This window comes from Tetrao urogallus, assembly GCF_951394365.1.
Source record: "Tetrao urogallus genome assembly, chromosome: 34".
Classification (NCBI taxonomy): Eukaryota; Metazoa; Chordata; class Aves; order Galliformes; family Phasianidae; genus Tetrao; species Tetrao urogallus.
Window position 1 is genome coordinate 231,681 of NC_136847.1, and position 26,082 is coordinate 257,762.

The following is a 26,082-nucleotide window of genomic DNA, read 5'->3' on the forward strand; positions in this document are numbered from 1 at the left end:
CTCACGCTGCTGTTGCTGGTATCTCCCAGATGATGGACCAACTGAATAAAGTGCGAAAGCAAGTGTCTCAACTGATTAGTCATGACAAACCTGTAGCAGTATCAGAGACGCTTGATGAAGATCAGGATAATCAAAAGAGTCTAATGAAGAAGGTGAAGGAGATGAAGGAGATGATGAAATTTATGCAAGCCCACCTAACTAAAGACGATGAACCTTCCTTCTCACGTGCACTATCAAAAATCTCAGCTGTTAGAGGCAAACACTCTCCGGCTCAAGTAAGGGATAATACACCACAAATTGTCTTATGGTATTATCTACGTGGCCATGGAGAAGACATGAAGAAGTGGCACCGTGAACCTACTCCTGTACTACGAGCACGGGTAAGAGAATTACAAGGCAGATCAACCACCAGTGCAGTTGCTCCAGTTACCACAGGTAATGAATAAAGGGGCCCTGCCCTCAGTCAGGGGGGAGAAAGGGATAATAGAGTATATTGGACTGTGTGGATTCGATGGCCTGGCACATCAGAACCACTGAAATATAAGGCACTGGTGGATACTGGTGCACAGTGCACTCTGATGCCCTCGAGTCATGAAGGGACAGAATCAATCCATATTTCTGGAGTGACCGGGGGCTCTCAAGAATTGACTGTGTTGGAGACTGAGATAAGCCTCACTGGTAAGGACTGGCAAAAACATCCTATTGTGACGGGCCCAGGGGCTCCATGTATACTAGGTATTGATTATCTCAGAAGGGGGCATTTCAAGGATCCTAAGGAGTATCAATGGGCCTTTGGAATAGCTGCTGTGGACACAGACAACATTAAGCAGCTGTCTGTTTTGCCTGGCCTATCAGAAGATCCATCTGTTGTGGGGCTGCTGCAAGTAAAAGAGCAACAGGTACCGACTGCTACAAAAACAGTGCACAGGCAGCAGTACCGCACCAACAGGGATTCCTTGCTCCCCATTCATAAGTTGATTCGTCAACTAGAGAGCCAGGGAGTGATCAGCAAAGCTCACTCGCCTTTTAACAGCCCCATATGGCCAGTGCGTAAAGCCAGTGGAGAATGGAGGCTGACGGTGGACTACCGTGGCCTGAATGAAGTCACACCCCCACTGAGTGCTGCTGTGCCGGACATGTTAGAACTCCAGTATGAACTGGAGTCAAAAGCAGCCAAATGGTATGCCACCATTGACATTGCTAATGCCTTTTTCTCCATTCCTTTGGCCAAAGAATCTAGGCCACAGTTTGCTTTCACATGGAGGGGCATTCAGTATACCTGGAACCGTTTGCCCCAGGGGTGGAAACACAGCCTGACCATTTGCCATGGGTTGATCCAAACTGTATTGGAACAGGGCAGTGCTCCTGAGCACTTGCAGTACATTGATGATATCATTGTGTGGGGCGATACAGCAGAAGAAGTCTTTACAAAAGGAGAGCGAATAATCCAAATTCTTCTGAGTGCTGGTTTTGCTATTAAGCAAAGCAAAGTGAAAGGACCTGCCCAGGAGATTCAGTTCCTAGGTATAAAGTGGCAAGATGGCTGTTGTCACATCCCGACAGATGTGATCGACAAAATCACTGCTATGTCTCCACCCACTAGCAAAAGAGAGACACAACCTTTTCTGGGTGCAGTGGGCTTTTGGAGAATGCATGTTCCAAACTACAGCCTCATTGTAAGCCCCCTTTATTATGTGACACGAATGAGAAACGAGTTTACATGGGGCCCTGAGCAGCAGCAGGCTTTTGAACAGATTAAACAGGAGATAGCCCGCGCCATGGCCCTAGGGCCAGTACGGATGGGACAGGGTATAAAGAACATCCTCTATAGTGCTGCTGGAGAGAACGTTCCCACTTGAAGTTTGTGGCAAAGAGCCTCGGGAGAGACCTGAGCCGACCCCTGGGATTCTGGAGTCGAGCCTACAGGGGGTCGGAAGAGGGCTACACTCCAACTGAGAAGGAGATCTTAGCCGCGTATGAGGGGGTTTGGGCTGCTTCCAAAGTAGTCAGTACTGAAACACAGCTTCTTCTGGCACCTCGACTGCCAGTGCTGAACTGGGTATTTAAAGGAAAGGTTCCCTCCACCCATCATGCTACTGATGCCACTTGGAGCAAGTGGATTGCACTGATTACACAACGAGCACGGATGGGGAACCTCAGCCGTCCAGGAATCCTAGAGATCATCATGGACTGGCCTGAAGGTAAAAAGTTTGGAACATCACCAGCAGAAGAGGTATCTTGTGCTAAAGAAGCCCCACCATACAATGAACTACCAGAGAACAAAAAGAAATATGCCCTGTTCACAGATGGATCGTGTCGTACTGTGGGGAAGCATCGCAGATGGAAATCTGCTGTGTGGAGCCCCACACGACTAGTTGCAGAGGCCACTGAAGGGAAAGGCGAATCAAGCCAATTTGCAGAGGTAAAGGCTGTCCAACTGGCCTTAGATGTTGCTGAGCAGGAGAGGTGGCCAATGCTCTATCTTTACACTGACTCATGGATGGTAGCAAATGCCTTATGGGGGTGGTTACAGTAGTGGGAGCAAAATAATTGGCAAAGAAGGGGTAAACCTATTTGGGATGCTGAACTGTGGAAAGACATTGCTGCCCAAACAAAGAATATGGTTATAAAGGTGCACCATGTAGATGCTCATGTGCCCAAGAGTCGGGCTACTGAAGAACAGCAAAATAACCATCAGGTAGACCGAGCTGCCAGAATTAAGGTGGCTCAAATAGACCTGGACTGGCAGAACAATGGGCTCGGTGGGCCCATGAGACCTCAGGTCATCAAGGGAGAGATGCAACATACAAATGGGCCAGAGACCGAGGGGTGGACTTAACTATGGATGCCATTGCACAGGTTATTCATAACTGTGAAACATGTGCCATCATCAAACAAGCCAAGAGGATGAAACCTCTCTGGGAGGAAGGGTGATGGCAAAAGTACAAATATGGGGAGGCATGGCAGGTTGATTATATCACCTTGCCAAGATCTTGCAATGGTAAGCGTTATGTGCTCACCATGGTGGAGGCAACAACCGGGTGGCTTGAAACATATGCAGTACACCATGCTACCACCCGAAACACCATACTGGGTCTCGAGAAACAAGTCCTGTGATGACATGGCACCCCAGAAAGGATTGAGTCAGATAATGGGGCTCATTTCAAAAATTCTCTTGTAAATACTTGGGCCAAAGATCATGGCATTGAGTGGATTTACCATATTCCCTATCATGCACCAGCCTCTGGTAAAATTGAACGATACAATGGATTGTTAAAAACGATGCTAAAAGCACTGGGTGGCGGAACATTTAAGCACTGGGAGAAGTATTTGGCAGAAGCCACCTGGTTAGTCAATACCAGAGGATCTATCAATCGTGATGGTCCTAACCAATCCAGTTCCCTACATACCGTAGAGGGAGATAAAGTCCCCATTGTACATGTAAAGAACATGTTAGGAAAGGCAGTTTGTGTTCTTCCAGCTTCTGGAAAGGGCAAACCTCTCCATGGTACAGTTTTTGCCCAGGGACCAGGATCCACTTGGTGGGTAATGCAGAAGAATGGGGATGTGCAATGTGTACCATGGGGAAACTTGATGTCGGGGGAGTGCAGTTACTAATTCTATGTATATAGCCATGTGTGTGAAATGCATTTTAATCATTTTTTGTTTGTTTGTATATATGTATATATATTTGAAGCATGATGTAACGTTGTAGAATAAGGGGTGGAATGTCATGGTTCTATGTTTTTTTGTTTTTGGGTTTCAGTATTCCACATCAAAACATCATGTAGTGTACAGGGCATTAAAGTGTTAATGCCCCAATTCCAGGTACCTATCCCTGTACATTACAGAAGTCACAGGATCTGGCCCTTCTGGGTGGGGGGGTGCTCTCCTGCTGCCTTGCAGTGGGTGCTCGAGTTGCTTTCCTAGTTGTTACAAGCTTTTCAGGTTTGACTCGGTCCCAGGAACTCTCTCTCTCATCTTGCACAATTTATTAAACTCAATTTTAATTAAATTATATTATATTTTGTTATCTTGTATTCCGGTATTATAGTAAAATAAGTTTTCCTCCATAGATTGTTGCCGCTATTCTTTTCCTCCCTTCCTTCCTTCCCATTTTTTGTGGGACTGGAGTGGGGGGGGAGGATATAGGCCTGTTGCCTCTGTCATGGACATAGATTGATCTAGTCAACTCCGTGACAGAAACTTCAGCTTCCAGCATAATTGGTGGGGTTGATGGTTTGAAGATTGACTGTCCCCCCACTCCGAACACCGATTCTGTCGTCTTACTGCCTTCATCCAGGTCTAAAACTTGCATCACATTCTGGGCAGTATTTTTCTCTACCTGGTATTTCTTTAGGCAGTTAATAACCTCCCGCCAAGGGCTCTGCATCCTTTTTGCCCACTTTTCTACATCTATTACAGCGTCCCAAATAGCATCACTGAAATCTCGCCACTACTTAATTTCCAAAAAGACCTACACTGAATCATTGAAATGCCCTTTTGCCCGGCCCACTGTAACTAATGCAGATAGGACTTTGGCACTGAGCTTTATGCCTCGCTTCTCTAACAAGCTCGCTAGTAATGAGAGGGCTACCTCCAACTCCATGTTGTCTTCCTTTCCGGTTTTAGCATGCGCACTCACTCGACTGGCGTACTTCCTCCCATAGCAAAGCCCAAAAGCTTTTCAGACTGCCTCCGCTCCCTGTTCGGGCGCCATTTGGGAGCGGGACTGTGGGATCTTAGAGACGACTCGATACCAGTTAGCAGCTAAGTCCAACCTTTAATGGTAGAGCATCAGAGTATATAACCTTACAGTACACTTGTCGCCTTCTCATTGGGCACTACTCATTTACGTCAACCTGTAACCGTGACAACGTGAAGTTCCCTGCTACGCCTACTTCCCATAACAGCTTCCTCATACAGCTTAACTTGCAACTAGTTGTTTACTCACATTGCCTTACAAGGCTATCACGTCCTTGATACTCTGAACATGGCCTTGGTTTTCAAGCCAGTCCTCAACACATGTGCAAGGCTGTTAGGTGTTACTGGTTTCTCACACTGGCATCCAAAGCTGGAGGCCCTGTGTGCTGCAGCATCATCAGCATCAGCATGAGTGAGAGGTGGTGGGAACGGTCCTGTGACGGGTGTACTGTGTGTGGTGGATGGCTCTGGGCTCTGCAGGCTGGAGATGCAGGGCAGGTGGGATGGGATGGGGTTGCTGTGTGTATTTGGTGGGATGGATGGAATGGAGCTTACAGTTCTGCTCACAGGAGCAGACGTACTCTCTGGCTTGTTTAGGGGACTAAATATCACTCAGTGGGCAAAATACGGTGTGAGGGCGATCATTTTACTTCTCAAACTTCCTACTGCTGCTGCTGTTATCTACAGTGACAATGTCTCACATTGTTTGAGTGAGGAAATGCAAAACTGTGCAGTCAGAATTCATGCCCCTAGAAGAACATTTAGAATGCAGGGCAGGGGGCCAGACAGGGCACTGCATCAATATCAGTGCCACCAAAAAAGGATGGAGAGTCTGAGCAATTGGGGGCCCCTGGCTGGCGAGCACTGAGGCTCCCTTTTGCTGCCTGGCTGAAGGGGAAGTATCTTGATCAAGGCTTTGGGTATTCTGATCTTGTGCAGGAAGAAACGGGGCGTGTGGGCTTCTGATGGACTCGGACTGAGCAAGTGGGGCACACGTGTGCTGGGGAGCAAGCTCTCTGGAATGAGTTCCAAGTCTTTAAACTAGGTCCAAAGAGGCAAGAGAGGGGAATTCAGTGTGGCAGAGAAGGGCTGAGGGATGTTGTCACTGTGGGAGATTGCAGGGAAAAACCTCTGAGCTCTCCCATAGGATCATACAGGGACTCCTCAGAGAAGGTCACGTTGCCAATACCCCATCCAAAATCTTCCTGTGTCCCTCCAAGTGTAAATGCACCTGCTGCTTCCCTGAAGTGCCTGTAGACCAGTGCGCATAGCATGGGAAATGAACAGGATGAGCTGGAGATCTGTGTACAGTCGCAGGGCCATGATCTCACTGCAGTCATGGAGATGTGATGAGACAGTTCACGTGACTGGAATGCTGTCATGGAGGGCTGTGTCCTTTTCAGGAAAGACAGGCTGGGGAAGCAAGGTGGAGGAGTTGCCCTTTATGTGAGAGAGCTTCTGGAATGGACTGAGGTGCACCCGTGAGAGGGTGAAGAACGTGTGGAGTGCTTCTGGGTGGGAATGAAGAGCAGGGCTGGTATGGCCAACAGTGTTGTGGGGTGTACTACAGTCACCAGATCAGGAGGATGAAGTCGATGAGGTCTTCTTCATGCAGCTGGATTCTCATGGGGGACATGAATCATCCACATATCTGTTGGGTAAACAACATGCCCAGGCACACAAAATCCAGACGGATCCTGCAATGTGCTGAAGATAACTTTGTCACACAGTTGTTGGAGAAGCCAACAAGAAGTGAGGTGATTTTGGACCTTGTTCTTTCCAGCAGGGATGGGCTAGTTAGGGATGATAAGTTTGGGGGCAGCTTGCGATGCAGCAATCATGAGATGGTGGTGTTCAAGATCTTGGGTGGAAGAAGTAAGGCAAAAGTGGGATTGCTGCCCTGGACTTTCAGAGAGCCCACTTCAACAATTTCTGGGACCTACTTGGAGGTATCTCATGGGCTGGAGTGCTTGAAGGTAAGGGAGCTCATGAGAGGTGGCCAACATTTAAACAGCACTTCTTCCAAGCTCAGGATCGGTGCAACCCTAAGAGTAGAAAATCAGGGAATGGATGCAGGAGGCCTGCATGGATGAGCAAGGAGTTCATGGATAAGATCAAAGGGAAGAAGAAGGTTTAGGAAAAGTTGAAAAAAGGGCCTGTCCACTTGGGAGGAGTACAGGAGTGTTGTCAGAGCGTGCAGAGAAGTAATGGGGAAGGCTAAAGCTCACATTGAGGCAAAGCTAGTGAAGGAGATAAGAGATAATAAGCAGGGTGATCTTCCTACTCATTTTGATTTCTCTTTCCTTTTCCTCCTTTTCTCTGAAAGCTGTAAAGTAATTCAAGCCTTATCAGATTTCCTTATATAGCATACAGCTTAGACATACAATTGTGAGAGGGTCGACGCATAAAGGATTACCATTTTGTGGAAATCTCCTGAAGGACTACAAGAGGAACATGGCTGGAAAAGGATCTTAGAAGTGATTCTTTCTGCACAAACTGACAGGTCAGCCCTCCCCTACAATGGTAGTGCAATGGTGCCAGAGACACCCAGCAGGACTCTGTAATCAGTCCATGCTGTTGTGTCACAAAGAACAACTAGTGAGATTGCAGAACCATCAGAGTAAGGCAATGCCCGGGTGAGTGCGAGTGCAGGAGTCCAGGTGAGTGTCTGCAGCCTGCAGGGAAAAGGAGGAGGCTGGTGTAGGACTGCATGGAACAGCCTCTGGTGGAGATGGCCAACAGCACTGGCAAGGCTGGAGGGCCCTGAGAGAAAACCAAGGTCTTTGTCCTCTTGGCTGTGGCAGCTGTGTCTGCTGCTGAGGCTCAAGTGGCATGTTGTCCTTGTGCCACGGGGGCCTCCTTGCCTCCTTACAGTCCTGTAGGGAGGCCAGTAGTTGTCATATCATTTTCCTTCACAGAACACTACACACGCACATAGGACAGGTGTACTCTTCTTGGACAGTTGTTCCATTCTTTGCGTAAGGAACTGCCTAGAAGGCCGTGCCCAATGGCAGTGGTTAATGGAGCTAAGTCCAACTGGCAACCCATTACAAGTGGTGTCCCCAAGGAGTTGGTACTGGGGCCCATCTTGTTTAATATCTTTACTGATGGCCTTGATGAAGGCACTGAGTGTGCCCTCAGTAAGTCTGCAGATGACACCAAGTTGGGAGGTAGTGTTGATCTGCCTGAGGGTAGGGAGGCCCTTCAGAGGGATCTGGATAAGCTGGATCGTTGGGCTGAGGGGAATGGGATGAGGTTCAACAAGGCCAAGTGCCAGTTCCTGCACTTTGGGCACAATAATCCCATACAGCGCTATAGGCTTGGGGCTGAGTGGCTGGATGACTGTGAAGAGGAAAGGGACCTGGGGGTGTTGGTTGATGCTTGGCTGAACACGAGCCAGCACTGTGCCCAGGTGGCCAAGAGGGCCAACGGCATCCTGGCCTGCATGAGAAACAGTGTGGCCAGCAGGAGCAGGGAGGTAATCGTCCCCCTCTACTCAGCACTGGTGAGGCTACACCTCAAACATTGTGTTCAGTTTTGGGCCCCTCACTACAAGAAAGACTTTGAGGCCCTGTAACATGTCCAGAGAAGGGCAACAAAACTGGTGAGGGGTCTGGCGCACAAATCCTATGAGGAGTGGCTGAGGGAGCTGGGATTGTTTAGAATGGAGAAGAGGAAGTGCAGAGGAGACCTCATTGCACTCTCAAGCTTTGGCCTCTTTTCCCAGGCAACAAACAGGACCCGGGGAAATGGCTGCAAGTTGCACCAGAGGAGGTTTAGGTTAAACATAAGGGAGAACTTTTTCTCTCAGAAAGTGGTCAGACAATGGAATGGCTGCCCAGGAAGAGGTGGAGTCATCGCCCCTGGCAGTGCTCAAGAGGCATCTGGATGAGGAGCTATGAGATATGGCTTAGGGGCTTGTAGTAGCAATGGTAATGGGAGGATGGTTGGACTGGATGATCTAGCAGGTCGTTTCCAACCTTGTGATTAAATGATTCTATGATTCACATTCCACTGAATGTGGAAGAGCCTTGGGACATCAGTGAGGGACAGGACCACCCTTCCCAGAGGCTGCAGCTATGACCCTACCGTTCTGCTGCATCAGACAAACCAAGGGCTTGCCTCAATCTCAAAGCACCTGCACAGGGCCTTTGCCTGCCTGGAATCACGGACCTCCAATTATCTGCTCTAACATGGATGTGGGGAGGCTTTGTTGGTAATGGCTCCACAGGGACTAATTAATACTCCAACACTCTCCAACATTTCTGGACAGCGTTTTGACTGCACCTTCATCATTTGGTTGCAGCCGTCTTCTCTCAGTGCCTGAAGTTCATGGACACCACATTCGCTGTGGGACTCATTACAGTGCAGCAAGATCTAACAAGGCATTTCCCTCAAGTCTTCAAGACTTGAACTGTTCATGAGGGAGGTCTCAGTGTTGCAGACAAAGTTTTCCAGGAGCACTGTCCAAAAAAAGAGTTGTCATATTTAAGGATATTTTTTATTACAGCAGACACAGAGATGTCAGTGAGTGCGGCACAACCCCTGTGACACAGATGGCAGCTCCGTCAGGGAGAGGGAGGTACAGCCAGCATGGGGATAGCATTGTGGGGATACAAGAGGGAAATGTAGTCAGTGACGGAGCACTGGAACAGGCTGCCCAGGGAGGTCATGGAGTCTCCTTCTCTGGAGATGTTCAAGACTCGCCTCAATGCCTACCTGTGCGACCTGGTTTAGGGAACCTGCTTTGGCAGGGGGGTTGGACTCGATGATCTCTAGAGGTCCTTTCCAACCCCTACAGTTCTGTGATTCTATGATTATACCTGCAAAGATAAGCATGCACACAGATACTGCCCTGCAAACAGGCAGTTTCCTGACAGGCAAAAATGGGTGCACTGACTTTTGGGTGGTGAGTGTGACAGCAGAAAGGAAAAGAAAGAAAAGACACAAGACTTGTAAACAATAGGCCAATAGACACCGATAGAAGGCCTGTTTTTCTCCCTCCTGGTACGGAAATGCCTTCCCAAAAGCAAGCAGTGGGCTGGAGGAGGCACCAAAACCAAATCCTGCTTACACCTTTCCCTCTCCTCATTCCACGTGCTGACATTTATTTTAAGAACAAAATACAAGACTGCAGTGAAGAAAGCTTCAGAACAACTCAGCTACTTTATTGACCCCCTTCCCTTTCCTCTACAGATGATTCTCAGAAAACCTCCAAGAGCCACGTTACTGCTCTCCTGACTCTTCCCTCAGATTCATCAGCGCACTCACAAATTACTGAGAGCAACACATGCACACAGACACAAAGAACATCCCTACACAGACGCCTCTCCTTAGGAAACAGCATCAAAAAGCTGCTTGCAGGAAGAGCAGAAGAGGAAAGCAGGATTTGGGTAGCAAGGATAGGCCATCTGAAGCTCCTGGGTTAAATCCTTTCTGCAGAGGGTGCCAGTGATGCCATCTCCTTTGCAAACTCCTCCTGTGTGGGGAGAAGCATCTGGGTCTCCCTCATCCTGGAGCTCACCAAAATTCATAAGGTCTCTCTGTAGGGGGTTTCCCCATGAGAAAGCAGGTGCCAGCTCAGAGGGAAATTTCCTGCACCAGAGACACTTGCAGGGCCACTTTATCACACGGACTGGACAATGTTTAATGACGACTGAGCTCAGGATGAAGCTCTTCCTGCAGTGCAGGTATTTCTAGGGTCTCTGCACTGAGTGGATCCCCTGGCAAAAGCTCTGCCCACACATGGGACATCTGTAGCACTTCTTCCACCAGTGCCATCTCCTGTGAGTGAGGAGCTCTGCACTCTGCACAAAGCCCTTCTCACACTCAAGGCATTTCTAAGGCTTCCTGCCACATGAACTCACTGGTGCAGGCACGGATTGGACTTCACCCAAGTGCAGACACTCTGGTACCTCAGTTTATTTCTCCTCAGGTCGTTTCTGCTGTTTTTAATTTTTTTGGGGTCCCCTGTTTCCCTTTTTTCTGGAGGCATGGATTTTGCGCAATCCCTCCGCCCGCTGGTCACGGAACTGGGCCGAACCAGCCCATAAACCGTTGACAGGAGCTCTGCAGGCTCTGTATCTTGTGTGGCTGTGTTGGTAGGTAATGAGGCTGGAACTGCTTTTGAAGGTTCCCCGTATCCTGGGGATGTTTTACAGCCTGTGTGCACTGTGGATGTGCTTGTGGGTGTTGAGATTAGACCTGCGTTTGAAGCTTTTCTCACACTCAGGACACTTGAAGGGTCTCTCCCCGGTGTGCATGTGCTGATGGCTCTTCAATTGAAAATTCCTTCTGAAGCTCTTCCCGCACTCGGGACACTTATAGGGTCTTTCTCCTGTGTGGATGTGCTGGTGGCGTTTCAATTCAGAACTGCTTTTGAAGCTTTTTGCACACTCAAGACACCTATATGGTCTCTCCTCTGTGTGGATGTGCTGGTGGCGCTTTAAATCAGAACAACTTTTGAAGCTCTTCCCACACTCAGAGCACTTGTAGGGTCTTTCTCCTGTGTGCAAGCGGTGGTGGTACGTCAGGTGGAAACGGGTTTTTACAGTTTTCCCGCACTCAGAGCACTTGTAGGGTCTCTCTTCTGTATGGTGGCGCTGGTGGGAGGTGAGGTGGGATCTCCTTTTGAAGTTCTTCCCACACTCAGAGCAATTGTAGGGTCTCTCCCCTGCGTGCAAGCGCTCATGTTTCTTAACGTCAGAACTGCTTTTGAAGCTCTTCCCACACTCAGAGCACCTGTAGGGTCTCTCACCTGTGTGGACACGCTGGTGGACAATGAGGAGGGATCTCCATTTGAAGCTCTTCCCACACTCAGAGCACTTGTATGGACTCATTGCTGAGCGCATGCACTGGTGGTTAACAACGCTGGAATCTTTTTCAAAGCTATTTCCACACTCAGTGCATGGATTCTGCTTTTTCTGCTGGCACACATCCTTGCTCCTGGCTTCTTCAGGATCCTTTTGACAAATGTTGAAGTCCAACGGGCTCCTCCGTGTCTTTCCCAGACCCTTTCCCAGTGGCTCCATGAGCTGCTCACCCTGACCTTGCTCCAGGACTCCTTGGACATCCCTTCTGATTTCTTCCACACAGACACCACCCCACCGCCTTTCGGCCACACCACTTTCCTCCAGGTCCTCCAGTACATCTGTAATCCCAGTTTCTCCTGGATGAAAGAGGAAATCCAGAAATAGCATACAGTGCCCAAAATAAAACACAGAGATGGCTCTTCCAGCCCCAAACTTCTTCCCTCCACCACCTCACCTGGGCTGAGGTCTCCTGGCACGGCCTCAGGGCTACGCACATCTGGGATCCAGGGGTCTTCCCCTCCTTCAAGCAGGGAGATCACCATGGGTTTGGGGGCTCGAGGAGGAGCTTCAATGGAAGAAATATGGAGATAAGAGTGTTTCCCAGAATCTGGCACAGCCGCTTGACCAGCAACTTTGCAGTACACTCATCACCATGATGAAAACACGGTGAGGGCCATAATAACAGTGGGCAATCACATACCCATTAGAATGTTTCCTTTAATATTTTCCAAACAGCTCAATGCCCAAGGCTTCAAAAATGTTCATGGGAATGGACTAGATGATCTTGCAGGTTGTTTCCAACCTTGCCATTCAATGATTCTATGAATGGAAAATAGAGGCAACAAATGCAGAAGTAACAACCTGGAAGTGCTCTGTCTGCTGGGGCTGGAGGCACCATACAATGCAGCAACACAAGGGCTGTTCGCAGGGAGCTGGTTCTCCCGCTCCAGGCTGATGCCTGCTTGCCAAAACTGACACTGGGGCTTTTATCAGTCTGTTGTGCATACTAACCCATTCTGAATGTCATGCTTCTCAGTATTTCCTTAGTTGCTGTTGTACTTATCAACATGTAACTACATGTCAATTTTACTAGCTCCAGCCTGCAGAGGCTCATTCTGCACAGCCAGAGGTGCCCTAATGAGGAGGAAAGGCAGCAAAGCCCTCACCCAGTGAGGCCAAGCACTGGTACGTCTCCAGCATCACGTCCCGGTACAGCGCTCGCTGCGCAGGGTCCAGCAGCGCCCACTCCTCCCTGCTGAAATACACGGCCACCTCCGCAAAGCTCACGGGCTCCTGCAAGCAAAGAGGCTCCTTGCTGGGAACAGCCAAGGCCCAGGGAAGCAGCTCAAACAGGACACAAACTCCCATCCCAGCCGCTTCTCTGGCCCCAGCACACACACGCTGGCTGAGGCCACCTCCCTCTCCCCTGCATTCACAATCCCTCACCCCTCGGCCTCTCCTGCCTGCTTCCCCCAGCCCCTACCTGAGATGCATGTGCTGTGGCCATCTGCTGCTCTCCTGCAGCTGAGCTGATCATGGCTGAAAGGCAGAAGTTTCACTGGAGCCTGCAGGGACAAGAGAAATGGCAGGGGAGCTGTGAGGGAACGCAGCAGTCCCTGTCCCAGCCCAGCCCTCCACAGTCCATCTGCAGGGCACTGCCTGGGGGATGGCACAGCAGGCTTTGCACAGGAACACAAGCAGCAACAGCACTGGTAACACTCTGCCTAAAGCTGATTACAAATCACAAAGCTGACTCCAACTGGGTGGCACAAAGAACTGACACCCAGTTCAACAGCTGAGGGTACATGGACTATATGCCTAAAGACAATGCATAACAAGGAGGTAGTCATGTTACCCCTAAACAGGGAGCAGCCCAAGTGCCCCTTGAGCTCTCCTGCACAGCAAGGGCTGCACGACAGGATCTCCCCACAATCAGGGATGGCTCTCAAGGTCACACCTCTACAGAGATCCCACTCGGCTTCATGTCAAGCCACCTTGCTGACACAGATCTTCTGTAAGAGACTCATGGTTGGTTTAGAGCTTTGTGAGCTTCTCTAAGGTGTTTTGTTAGTGATTATCTGAAGGTAATCACAGCATCAGAGAATACCCGGGGTTGAAAACAAACAGCTATGTGCAGAGACACCATCCAGCAGACCAGTCTGCTCTGAGCCACATCCAGCTTGGTCTCGAACACAATAAAGGATGGGGCATCCACGTCCTCTATGGGCAAACTGTTCTTGTGCACACACTCAGAGAGTGAAATACTTTCTCCTGATATCTAAAATAATCGCCTCTGTCTCAAATTAAAACTATTCCCCATATCCCATCACTATCCACGCTTGTAAACAGGCGTTCCCCTCCAGTTTGTACGTTTCCTCCAAGTCTTGGAAGGCCACAAGGAGATCTCCCCCGAGCCTTCTTTTCTCCAAGATAAATAAGCCCAAGTCTCTCATTGCAGAAAGATGGCCTCGACGGCGGCACCTCCCTGCTCTCCCACCGGGGGGCGCCGCTTCCCATTCAGCTCCGCACGCACACCGCGCTCACTTCAGGGCACTGTTCTCAGCCCCGTGCGCCCTTTGCACGAGGTAGCCTGGGCTGCACTTTATTGACACTTTACTGCACACGTTCTCAACGTCTGCTCCAGTAAGCCCCCAGGTTGCCAGCTTTTCAGCGTCTATTACACATCCCAGTTTCGGGGCTGGCGTAGATGCTGGACGTGCTCAGGGCCCGCAGCTGAGTTCTGAAGGTACATCTGCAGGTGCCGGGACAGCCTGAACAAAAGCTGTGGGAGGGGTGTGCACATGCCCCAGGTGAGCCATCAGCACAGCTCTAAGCGCACAAAAGTTGACGCTGCCAGGGCCGCTAGAGGCAGATGTTACCTGCTGGGTCCCCGAAGGGGAACTGCGGGCTGCCCGGGAAGGGAAAGGGGAGTGGAAATTCCCCCCTTGGAGGCTTCAGGTTCTGACACTCAAAAGAAGGCATCGGGGATTTGAAATTTCCAGTAATCAATGCATGCGTGCAGAGCTGCAGAGCGAGGTCATCTCGTGTCTCCCGTGGCCCAGAGGGAAAAATGCAGTCCCAGCTGGGCTGTGTTACAGAGGGCCAACCGGGCAGCAGAGCACGCTGAGCTCCTCTGCTCACTTCCTTGCTGTCCCAGCTCCAACCCCTTCCTGTGCCCCTCGGAGCCCAAGCCGGGCTGCAACACGCCTAGGAACCGCTACTCCCCTCATTGCAGCCCATCTGGCCCAGCAAACCTGCTGTGCTGGGCAGGAGCTGGAGCCGGGACCGGGCTCCCGCCTGGGCTACCGCACTGCCGGTTCCTCCCCGCCCGCTGACGCTCCCGGCTCCTCGCTCTCCTCCCGCTGCTGCTGGCAGGGGGCAGGAAGCGTGCGCTCCTCTGCACGAGCCGCGAAGGGCTCCTACCTTGGGTGCGGAGCAGGCTGCTCCCGCCTCTGGTGCAGGCAACCGGGCTCCTGGGAGTCGCGGAGAGCAGAGGGTGCCGAGTGCCCTCAGCCCGGAGCTGGCCGCAGCACGGCCTCGCTGCACCTCCTGCCACCGCGGTGCTGCTCGGACGGCTTCCAGCCAGGCTCTGGCCGCTTCGGCACAGCCTCAGGTCCAGGCAGCAATTCCCACAGCGAGCACGCCCCGAGCCGGCTGCCAGACCTTGGGCAGTTTCACAGCTCGTTCTCATGGCACGTCTGCACCCGGGGAAGGGAGGGGGGGCGGGATGTGGGCTGCGTTTTGTAACGCTAATGAAGCATCGCTTTCTGCTGGGTCTCTTTGCTTCCTTTGGTTAAGCTCTACAAGGGCCAGCTCTGCTGTTCGCTGCTGTAGATCTACAGATTTTAAGGTCACCCAGAAGGAACTGCCCTCGGGTTAACTGGGGGTTTGTGTCTGGGGAAGAGTGCTTCCTGTTCTGTTGCATTTTCTGTGGGGCAAAAGTAGGCTCCTAGTTTCATTTGGCAATGTTTAAACTCTACGCATCTTGAAGGGTGAAGGAGCGAGGGTGCTCCCCTTGAGGGTGGATCCATAGCTGGAGGTTCGGTCCTGGCGATCCTTGTGGGAGGACAACCCTTGGGAGCAGGGTCCCACTTAGAAAGGTATCTGGAGAATTCCAAGAACCTCATGGTTGAAATCTGGCAGGAGTGAGGCTATAATGTGCTCGGGAATGTAAGCTTTGAAATACTTTGGAGAAATCATCACAACAGAAATGTATCAGGGGCATTTGCAGTTAGCTGCCAGGAAGGGGCCTGGTAGGATCATGTAACGAGTAATTGTCCAAACTGGTTTTTCATTGTCATTACCTTTGTGATTGTTAAGTGTTTCTGTTATAAAATGATTGCTTGTGGAATTCCACATACAATACAAGTACTGTTGTTGCTGGGGACATTGGTTATAGCTCTTGCCCAGGGAATTTGGTGTTCCCGTGCCCTGGGGAAGTAGGCAGAGTCCATTACCCAGCAATGGAGACTTCATAAGCGGCTGCTGTGTGGTGTGAATGCTGACTATTGGATGCAAGGTGTGAGTGGTGTGAATGTGGGAATCGAGTCTAATTGGCTGTTTGTTTAACCCCGTATTTGTTATCAGAGGCTTGACCTGTAGTAGTGTCCAGGGATTACAGTGGAATAGAGGAAAGTGGCGTTTCGGTTGGCACTGTGGGCTGGGCTTTAAAGAGGAATATGCATTTGGTCACACTAACGTACTATCTATAAGGTGTGGACTTTGGGGAACAATACAGAGTCATTGTAATTGAGTATGGGGGAGCATAGGGAAAGTAAGTTTCCAGGCAAATTCCACTTCAGATACTGCTGGGGAGCTTGGGGGCCCCATGAGCAAGACAACTTTACTAAAAAATTGTGATCAATGGTGGTTGGAAGGTGATGACCATTTAGCAGTTCATCTTGTTTGTGCCAAGGCAGGAGATGAGACGCTGTAGTGCCCAGCCTTCATCTGCAGAGACCTAGGAAACTGGATATCCGAGTATCCCAGTGCAAAATGAGGTTTACTTTCTTAAGCCTTTACAACTCAGTATAGTTAAACAGTAGGGATACACAAATGTTTGTAGGTGCCAAATTCACCAAAGCCTTTCCTAGAGCAAGATTTACTAGAGCAGGTGGAAGCCACAATCTTTTGGTTTTCTCCATCCCTGTCTGCTGAACTTGTTCACATCTCCCAAAGTCTTTTGCTAATCAGAGTGAGAATGTCTTTATTTTCTCCTGATGAATTACAGATGAAAGGAAGCAAAATACAGGACCTGGATAACCTAATCGAAGGGGCTTGGAGAGTATTCACAAAGCAGAGGACACAGGGGTGCAGACTTTGGTCCCAGACGGTAAGAGTTTAAACTGAGGGTAACGCGAGGTATTCAAGATAAGACCAAATGTTGATAGAGGACTTAGGAGAGCACGTGGGAGAAGGAGGGTGGATTAGGATTCAGAACAAAATAAGAGTTCCCGCCTCCTTATTATGGGCCATAATCATGGCTGAGCACAGGAAAACTCACTGGGGAACCGAGACCCTGTATAAATACTTGAGGCATCGGATTGTGGCTTAGGATTTATACACCACCACTAAGCAGGTAACAGAGCAATGTGAGATTTGTTTACAGAATAGTCCTAGAACAGGCCCCAGGGTGCCAAGGGACAAATAGGGAAGGGAATTTGTCTATTGGGCAACAATGGTGAATTGATTTCTCTGAACTTCCAAGAGAAGGGGGTATAGGTATACGTTGGTATTAACAGACATCTTTTCAGGTTGGCCAGAAGACATCTCAGCCCCAGTGCGCTATTAGGAAGACCGGACCACTGGAGCTAAGGATTGAGAGACAATATGTTTAGAATGTGTTCTACAGTTTGCATGTGTTACATAAGACTTGCTTCAGCCTGGTGTGAAAATACCTATTTAAACATCACTAAAGGAACAGTGGTTAGCCTAAAGCTCCCTGATTGCAGGATATGTACAGCCTTAGCAAGAGATGGAGGAATGGAAATCCCTCAGTGTGGGACTCCCTCCACCAATTGGACACCATGGGGTGGAGCAGGAAGTAGGTGTAGGTGTGCAAATAAAATCAGAACAATAGGAAAAAGGACCTAAATTCAGTGTACAGCTGTAGGCAGGCCTCAATGTAAGACCCTTCCAGAGAACTAGAAGGACATTATGTAGGAGGATGCTTAGTGCTTCAATGGAACAGCTCCTCCCCCAGAAATGCTGAGAAGCTCTTGGAAAAGTGTGAAGCGGAGAATAACCCCCTTATAGTCAGGCCCCGTGGGTTCCATAGTTTTATTGGATGGTTTATTCCTAGTCCAGGAGTAAGTGAATCAGAAAAGGCAATTGTCACTATAGTAGCTACACTGGAGAATATCAAGAGCTCAACTGTGGATGCTATACTTGGATTGCAGACAGAGGTGTCCTCTCTTAGTCAGTTAGTATTGCAGAATGGAATGGCTCTTGATCTCCTCTTGGCCAAAGAAGGAGGGGTGTGGGCTAGAATTAATCAAAACTGACAAAACTCAATAAAAGACACAGATGTGCACACTAAACTGTGGGAACAAATTCAGGTGATCCACGAATTTACTTTGGATAATACCTCATTTGGATTTACAGAGCTGTGGAGCAGATTAACCAGTTGGTTAGCGAGCTTTGCCTTGCTAAAGCCACTCTTCAAGGCTTGCACGGTCTTACTCTTTCTTGGAATATTCGTATGCGTTGTTACGTTGTTTCTTGAGTATGTTTAATGGAAGCAGCATAAGCTGCGCCAAAAGATGGAAAGCGGGGCGTGTTTTTCATAAATCCCCAGGAGAGAATGGCATCATCTAGCGACGTGACGCTTGCCAGATTATAGAAAAGGGGGGAATTGATGTGGAACATATTTCTGTAGAATTGTTTAGGAATTGTGTACTGGGTAAGGACGTGTAGAGCAATCAAAGTCAGAACAGATGCTTCTGGCACTCGTGCTCACTTACTGGTTCCTTGCTGTGCCACTACAGCAAGGAATAGGAGCTGCAAGCCACATAACTCAGCAATTTGGGGTGGAGAATATTATAACAACTTCTTGGAACCAATGAATATCTCCTCATATACTAAGTGTAGTATCAGAATAATCTAAGGCTACTTTCTTAGAATCAATCGTAATATCCTCTCCTATTCTTGCATGTGGGTAACTTGTCTCTATAAACATCCTTAAACTGTCCCTTTATGGTGTGCAGGTTAGGAGAGTCTCCCAGTGTGTGTGCGCAGTGCTGTAACTCAAAATAGACCTGCTTTATATCATTTTGTGGTTATGGAGTTGGATTTCCCACAAGTCACCCTGTTCAGGCCATGGACTGCGTTTTTCTACACATATGGAAGTTCTGCTTAGGCTTGAGTGGGACAGAAGTGAGAACACTTGGCAGAATCTGGTGAACCAAGTCCCAAACTAGACTAAGGTGGGCTTCTTTCTTAGCTTGCTTATTGGTTTTCTTTCGTTTTTTGGTTGTTTTGGGAAGAATGCAGGAATGTTGTCAGGGTCTGCAGGAATGCGACAAGGAAGGCTAAAGCCCGCCTGGAATTAAATCTGGCAAAGGGGATAAAGGATAATAAAAAAGGTTTTTTCAAGTACATTAACAGTAAAAGGAAGACTAGGGAGAATGTGGCTCCCCTGCTAAGTGACGGGGGTGTGCTGGTAACGGGGGATGCTGAGAAGGCGGAGATACTGAATGCCTTCTTTGCTTCTGTTTTCAGTGAAAAAGCTCCCACTTGGGAATCTGAGACCCTGGAGGTGAGTGAGGATCTGGGGAATGGAAGACCTCCCTTCTGTCAGGGAAGAGGTGGTCCAGGAGCACCTAGGCAACACCAATGTTCACAGATCCATGGGACCTGATGGGATTCATCCACGGGTGCTGAGGGAGCTGGCAGAGGTGGTTGCTGAACCACTTTCTGTCATCTTTGAGAAGTCTTGGAGGACGGGGGAAGTGCCTGAGGACTGGAAGATAGCCAACGTCACACTGGTCTTCAAAAAAGGCAGGAAGGAAGACCCAGGCAATTATAGGCCAGTCAGCCTCACCTCTGTCCCTGGAAAGGTGATGGAACAGCTTGTACTGGATGTCATCTCCAGACAACTGGAAGAAGAGGAGGTTATCAGGAATAGTCAGCACGGGTTCACAAGGGGGAGGTCGTGCTTGACCAACCTGGTAGCCTTCTATGATGTTGTCTCTGGCTGGGTGGACAGGGGGAGAGCAGTGGATGTAGTCTACCCTGATTTCAGCAAGGCATTTGATACTGTCCCCCACGACATCCTTATAACAAAGCTGAGGAAGTGTGGGATAGATGAGTGGACAGTGAGGTGGGTTGAGAACTGGCTGAGTGGCAGAGCGCAGAGGGTCGTTGTTGGTGGTGCAGAGTCCGGTTGGAGGCCTGTAACCAGTGGTGTTCCTCAGGGGTCTGTGCTGGGTCCGGTCTTGTTCAACATCTTCGTCAATGACCTTGATGAGGGGATAATGGCCACCCTCAGCAAGTTTGCTGATGATACGAAGTTGGGAGGATTGGCCGACATGCCTGAAGGCTGTGTTGCCATTCAGCAAGACCTGGATAGGCTGGAGAGCTGGGCAGAAAAAAACCGGATGAGGTTTAACAAAAGCAAGTGTAGAGTCTTGCATCTGGGGAAGAATAATTCCATGCACCAGTACAGGTTGGGGGATGAGCTGCTGGAGGGGAGCTCTGCGGAAAGGGACCTGGGTGTCCTGGTGGATGACAGGTTGGCCATGAGCCAGCAGTGTGCCCTTGTAGCCAAAAAGGCCAATGGCTTACTGGGGTGCATTAAAAAGAGCGTGGCCAGCAGGTCGAGGGAGGTGATCCTCCCCCTCTACTCTGCCCTGGTGAGGCCTCATCTGGAGTACTGCGTCCAGTTCTGGGCTCCCCAGTACAAAAAAGACAAGGATCTCTTGGAAAGAGTCCAGCGGAGGGCCACGAAGATGGTGAAGGGCCTGGAGCATCTCTCCTATGAGGAAAGGCTGAGTGAACTGGGTCTGTTCAGCCTTGAGAAGAGAAGACTGAGAGGGGACCTGATCCAGGTCTATAAATATCTAAGGTGTGTGGGGCAGAATGGCGAGGTCAGACTGTTTTCAGTGGTGAGTGGAGACAGGACAAGGGGAAACGGCTGGAAACTGCAGCATAGGAAGTTCTGCACAAACATGCGCAAGAACTTCTTTACAGTGAGGGTGACGGAGCACTGGAACAGGCTGCCCAGGGAGGTGGTGGAGTCTCCTTCTCTGGAGATGTTCAAGACCTGCCTGGACGCCTACCTGTGCGACCTGGTATAGGGAACCTGCTTTGGCAGGGGGGTTGGACTCGATGATCTCTGGAGGTCCCTTCCAACCCCTACAATTCTGTGATTCTGTGATTCTGTGATTTTCTTTTTTTTCTTTTTTGTTCTCAAGAGCAGAATCAGAAGAGGATGTGCAGACCGCCTTGCAACAATGAAACCGGCACTTTTGTTACTAAACCATGGCATTCTAGAAAGCTTTGAGCGGAGGAAATACTTTTGGTCATGTGTACAGCTGGGTTATCAGCAGAAAGGAAAGAGATGCAGCTGTGATCACAGCAAAGTTCAGAGGAACATCCCCTGCAGAAAGATGCATAGAGTTTAAACATTGCCAAGTGAAACTAAGAATCCACTTTTGCCCCACAGAAAATGCAATAGAACAGGAAGCAGCCTTTCCCAGACACAAACCCCCAGTTACCCCGAGGGCAGTTCCTTCTGAGTGGCCTTAAAGTCTGTAGATCCACAGCAGCAAACAGCAGAGCCGGCCCTCGTACAGCAGAGAGCTTAACCATGCTCATGCCTTGCAGGGAAGACCGAATTGAGAAAGCAGGGTAGGAAGTTGTTCGAAATAGCACTCCCTTGCTCAGTGAGTAGAAACGTGACATCAGTGCCATGGGCAGCACTCAGTGAGGAAGTGACCCAGCTGCAGGGAGATGCTGCCCTCGAGAGCAGGGCAGCCGGAGATTGCCTCTTGCTGGGAGCTGCTCACAGGTGAGAGGAGTTAAAGGAATGGCAGGGCAGCAACGTGGGGATGTGTGACCACAAGGATGTGCAAATGTCCCCAGCAAAGGAAGCAAAGAGAGCCAGCAGAGGGCGATGCTTCATTAGCGTAACAAAGCACATAGACTCATAGAATCATCTTAGAATCACAAGATTAGAAACGACCTACAAGATCATCCAGTCCTACCGTCTCCTCATCACCATTCCAACCACAAGCCCTATACCACATCACGCAGCACGTCATCCAGACAGCTCTTGAACACCTCCAGGGACGGCAACTCCACCACCTCCCTGGGCAGCCATTCCAGTGCCTGACCTCTCTGTGAGAGAAATAGTTCTTCCTCATGTCTAATCCAAACCTCCTCTGATACAACTTGCAGCCATTACCCTGTGTCCTGCTTGTTGCCTGTGAGAAGAGGCCACATTCCTCTCCTCCACAGCCTCCCTTCAGGAAGTTGTACAGTGCAGTGAGGCTTCCCTTGAGCCTCCTCCAGACTAAACAATCTGAGTTCCCTCAGCCACTCCTCATAAGACTTGTGCTCCAGACCCCTCACCAGTCTCGTTGCCCTTCTCTGGACACGCTCCAGGACCTCAATATCTTTCCTGTAGTGAAGAGCCCAAAACTGAACACAGTACTCGAGGTGCGGCCTCACCAGTGCTGAGTAGAGGGGGATGATCACCTCCCTGCTCCTGCTGGCTATTTCCATTCCACTATTTCTAATGCAGTCCAGGATGCCGTTGGCCCTCTTGGCCACCTGGGCACGCTGTTGGCTCATGTTCAGCTGGACATCAACCAACACCCCCAGGTCCTTCTCCACACTCATCCAGCCACTCATCCCCAAGCCTATAGCGCTGCATGGGGTTGTTGTGCCCAAAGTGCAGGACCCGACACTTGGCTTTGTTGAACCTCATCCCATTCACCTCAGCCCAGTGATCCAGCCTGTCTAAATCCCTCTGAAGGGCCTCCCTACCCTCAGGGAGATCCACACCACCTCCCAGCTTGGTGTCATCTGCAAACTTACTGAGGGTGCACTCAATCCCCTCATCTAGGTCATCAATAAAGATATTAAACAGGATGGGCCGCAGTACCGAGTCCTGGGGAACACCAATTGAAACGGGTCGCTGTCTCGGTCCAATTTATAGGAGGGAGATGAGGTTCTTTTAATATCCGTGTGCCCGGTGTGAGATTAAGAAACAACGGTTCATATGTTGTTCCATCCAGTTTATTACCAAACCTAAACAGGGAGATGGGGAAAGGAAGGAGGGTGATAGAAAAGATGGAAAAGAAGCAGGAGTTGCGTAAAGCGGGGAAAGTCACCAGCAGGATCCAGTAGTGGTCCCGTTGCACGGCGTTTGAAGGTCCCAGGCAAATGGAGCAGGGGGACAGGGAGCAGCAGCGTGGCCGGCCTTGGGCAGCAAGCAGGTAGACAAGGAAGTCGAGGAGCCAATCCTTGAAGCTGCAGCAGCTCTCAGGCAGCAGGCACAGGAGAATTTCACAGCATGCAGGAGTCACCTCAAGAGAAATCTGATCGTCAGGAATCCCTCTACCCTCATGGTTTTCAGTTCCTCTTTTATCCTCCTTGTTCTCCTGCCTACATGACAAGGATGGGCCTTGAGCAAGAGTCATTGAGTACCCACTGAGATGGCCAACATTCTGAGATAAGTCTACACAAAGGAGCACTTCACAGCTATTTAGCTGCAGTTCATCTCGCTCTCATAGCTCTTGGCCTTGTCCATCTGCATCCCCCAGACAAAGGATCTCACAACCTTTGCCCAGGACTTGCCTGGACTTGTTCATCTGTGTCCTTCAGACAAAGGATTTCACAATCCTTACTCGGGACTTGAACAAGTCCATCTGTGTCCCCAGCAAGCTTTGAGACACAGATGTTAACAGAATAATATCTTACAGTCGCCAGCTGGACTTCATTCACCACTACCCACTGGGCATGGCCCTCCAGCCAGTTCCTTACCCAAAGAAGCGTAAACCTGTTCAGACCATAGGCAGCCAGTTTCCCCACAAGAAGCCTGTGAGGGACCATGTCAAAGGCTTTGCTGAAGTCTAGGTTGACTACCTCAACAGCCCTTCCCTCATCTACCAGACTGCTCACGCAGTCACAGAAGGAGATCACAGAATCACAGAATTACAAGGTTGGAAACGAACTGCAAGATCATCTAGTCCAACCACCCTCCCATTCCTATTAGTACCACAAGCTACTAAACCATATCTCATAGCTCCTCATCCAGGCGCCTCTTGAACACTACCAGGGACGGCGACTCCTCCACCTCCCTGGGCAGGCCATTCCAGTGCCTGACCACCCTTTGAGAGAAAAAGTTTCTCCTAATGTCCAACCTAAACCTCCTCTGGTATAACTTCTGGCCGTTTCCTCAGGTCCTACTATTTGCCTGAGAGAAGAGGCCAGACCCTTTTGCACCACAGCCTCCCTTCAGGAAGTTGCAAAGTGCAATGAGGTCTCCACTGAGCCTCCTCTTCTCCAGACTGAACAATCCCAGCTCCCTCAGCCACTCCTCATAGGATTTGTGCGCCAGACCACTCACCAGTTTTGTTGCCCTTCTCTGGACATGTTACAGGGCCTCAAAGTCTTTCTTGTAGTGAGGGGCCCAAAACTGAACACAATATTTGAGGTGTAGCCTCACCAGTGCTGAGTAGAGGGGGACGATTACCTCCCTGCTCCTGCTGGCCACAGTGTTTCTCATGCAGGCCAGGATGCCGTTGGACCTCTTGGCCACCTGGGCACAGTGCTGGCTCGTGTTCAGCCAAGCATCAACCAACACCCCCAGGTCCCTTTCCTCTTCACAGTCATCCAGCCACTCAGCCCCAAGCCTATAGCGCTGTATGGGATTATTGTGCCCAAAGTGCAGGAACTGGCACTTGGCCTTGTGGAACCTCATCCCATTCCCCTCAGCCCAACGATCCAGCCTGTCTAAATCCCTCTGAAGGGCCTCCCTACCCTCAGGCAGATCAACACTACCTCCCAACTTGGTGTCATCTGCAGACTTACTGAGGGCACACTCAGTGCCTTCATCAAGGCCATCAGTAAAGATATTAAGCAAGATGGGCCCCAGTACCGACCTCTTGGGGACACCACTTGTAACGGGTCACCAGTTAGACTTAGCTCCAACCCCTGCCCATTGGGCATGCAGCAGATATGTGGATGATTCATGTCCCCCATGAGAACCAGTGCATGGGATTGCAAGGCTACTTCCAGCTGTGTGTAGAAGGCCTCATCGACTTCATCCTCCTGATCTGGTGACTGTAGTACACCCCACAACACTGTTGGCCATACCAGCCCTGCCCTTCATTCCCACCCAGAAGCACTCCACACGTTCTTCACCCTCTCACGGTTGCACCTCAATCCATTCCAGTAGCTCTCTCACATAAAGGGCAACTCCTCCACCTTGCTTCCCCAGCCTGTCTTTCCTGAAAAGGACACAGCCCTCCATGACAGCATTCCAGTCACGTGAACTGTCTCATCACATCTCCATGACTGCAGTGAGATCATGGCCCTGCGACTGTACACAGATCTCCAGCTCATCCTGTTCATTTCCCATGCTATGCGCACTGGTCTACAGGCACTTCAGGGAAGCAGCAGGTGCATTTACACTTGGAGGGACACAGGAAGATTTTGGATGGGGTATTGGCAACGTGACCTTCTCTGAGGAGTCCCTGTATGATCCTATGGGAGAGCTCAGAGGTTATTCCCTGCAATCTCCCACAGTGACAACATCCCTCAGCCCTTCTCTGCCACACTGAATTCCCCTCTCTTGCCTCTTTGGACCTAGTTTAAAGACTTGGAACTCATTCCAGAGAGCTTGCTCCCCAGCACACGTGTGCCCCACTTGCTCAGTCCGAGTCCATCAGAAGCCCACACGCCCCGTTTCTTCCTGCACAAGATCAGAATACCCAAAGCCTTGATCAAGATACTTCCCCTTCAGCCAGGCAGCAAAAGGGAGCCTCAGTGCTCCCCAGCCATGGGCCCCCAATTGCTCAGACTCTCCATCCTTTTTTGGTGGCACTGATATTGATGCAGTGCCCTGTCTGGCCCTCTGCCCTGCATTCTAAATGTTCTTCTAGGGGCATGAATTCTGACTGCACTAACCCTAACCCTAACCCTAACCCTAACCCTAACCCTGATCCTATGGGAGAGCTCAGAGGTTTCCTGCAATCTCTGCAATTTCCCTATAATCTCCAACAATCTCCAACAGTGACAACATCCCTCAGCCCTTCTCTGCCACACTGAATTCCCCTCTCTTGCCTCTTTGGACCTAGTTTAAAGACTTGGAACTCATTCCAGAGAGCTTGCTCCCCAGCACACGTGTGCCCCACTTGCTCAGTCCGAGTCCATCAGAAGCCCACACACCCCGTTTCTTCCTGCACAAGATCAGAATACCCAAAGCCTTGATCACAACGCTGCCCCTTTAGCCAAGCAGCAAAAGGGAGCCTCAATGCTCGCCAGCCAGGGGCCCCCAATTGCTGAGACTCTCCATCCTTTTTTGGTGGCACTGATATTGATGCAGTGCCCTGTCTGG